A 421-nucleotide genomic window follows, 5' to 3' on the forward strand; every position below is an offset into this window, starting at 1 on the left:
TAAGGTAGAACGGAAGTGGTTGTCAATCACGCGCGTTCATAGGTGAGAATGATGATGAGTGTCACGGATCATCACATTCATCAAGTTGAAGTGCAAAGTATATCTTGGAATAAGAATAAAAGAGAATTGAATAGAAAATAATAGTAATTGTATTGAAACTTGAGGTACAGTAGAACTCCACACCCTTAATCTATGGTGTGTAGAAACTCCACCGTTGAAAATACATAAGTGAAAGGTTCAGGCATGGCCGAATGGCCAGCCCCCTAAAACGTGATCAATAGCCTCTTAAGATGAAGAATAAAACAAAACTGAGACCAAAGATGAAACGTGGTCAAAAGACGACTAATACCCTAGTAAAAAGTCTTATTTATACTAAACTAGCTACTAGGGTTTACATGAGTAAGTAATTGATGCATAAATC

The sequence above is a fragment of the Arachis duranensis genome, chromosome 5, assembly GCF_000817695.3.
Source record: "Arachis duranensis cultivar V14167 chromosome 5, aradu.V14167.gnm2.J7QH, whole genome shotgun sequence".
Taxonomy (NCBI): domain Eukaryota; kingdom Viridiplantae; phylum Streptophyta; class Magnoliopsida; order Fabales; family Fabaceae; genus Arachis; species Arachis duranensis.